The sequence below is a fragment of the Arachis ipaensis genome, chromosome B8, assembly GCF_059453495.1.
Source record: "Arachis ipaensis isolate K30076 ecotype BB chromosome B8, ASM5945349v1, whole genome shotgun sequence".
NCBI classification, from domain to species: Eukaryota; Viridiplantae; Streptophyta; class Magnoliopsida; order Fabales; family Fabaceae; genus Arachis; species Arachis ipaensis.
In genome coordinates this window covers 80,705,590-80,706,813 of record NC_142443.1, presented here as the reverse complement: position 1 = coordinate 80,706,813, position 1,224 = coordinate 80,705,590, and positions in this window count along the sequence as shown.

Here is a 1,224-nt window from a genome sequence, read left to right as displayed (position 1 = left end):
GAGTTGCCACTTTATGACAGACTCCATATCTGTGCAGAAGAGAGTCCAGCTGTCTGTTACAGAAGTGACTTCCTCCATCACTAATGAGCGTCCTTGGGATACCAAACTTGCTAAAGATATATCTCTGAAGAAAGCTCATTACGACCTTGGCATCATTGGTGGGTAGAGCCACAGCTTCCACCCACTTGGACACATAATCAACTGCCACTAGAATGTAGTTGTTTGAATGTGAGGGTGGGAAAGGTCCCATGAAATCAATACCCCACACATCAAATAACTCAACCTCAAGAATCCCCTGCTGTGGCATTTCATGGTTGGCAGGGAGATTCGTGGCCTTTGCACATCTATCACAGTGCTTCACGAATTCTCTTGAATTTCTAAAGAGAGTCGGCCAGTAAAACCCACTCTGAAGGACCTTTGTAGATGTCCTTTCACTACCAAAGTTGCCTCCATAATCAGAACCATGACAGTGCCAAAGAATCTGCTATTTTTCTTCATCTGGAACACATCCTCGGATGATGCCATCTGAACACTTTTTAAAGAGGTATGGTTCCTCCCAAATGTAGTACTTGGCATCAGTCAATAGCTTCTTTACTTGTTGACCGCTGTACTCCTTTGGAATAAAATTCATGGCCTTATAATTTGTAATGTCTGCAAACCATGGAGCCTACTGAATGAGGAACAATTGCTCATCCGAAAACGTCTCAGTCACAGCTGTGGGTGGTTGTACTCTTGCTTTAGGCTCAATTCTGGAGAGATGGTCAGCTACTTGATTTTCTGACCCTTTCTTGTCTTTTATCTCAACATCAAACTCCTGAAGGAGCAACACCCATCTGATTAATCTTGGTTTAGAGTCCTGCTTGGTTAGAAGGTACTTCAAAGCAGCATGATCAGTGTAAACAATAACCTTAAAACCAAGTAAATAGGACCTAAACTTATCAACAGCATACACAACAGCTAATAATTCCTTTTCTGTAGTTGTGTAATTCTTTTGGGTATCATTTAAGACATGACTGGCATAATACATGTACAAGCTTACCATGCCTCTGTCCTAAAACAGCTCCTATAGTAAAATCACTAGCATCACACATTAATTCAAATGGTAAATCTCAGTCAGGGGGAGCTATAATGGGAACAGAGGTCAGTGATGACAAGTCATCCTAGCCTATTTTAACTAGTCTTTTTCTTTTGTTTTCATTAGAATTATGCACTTTCTTGAGCTAC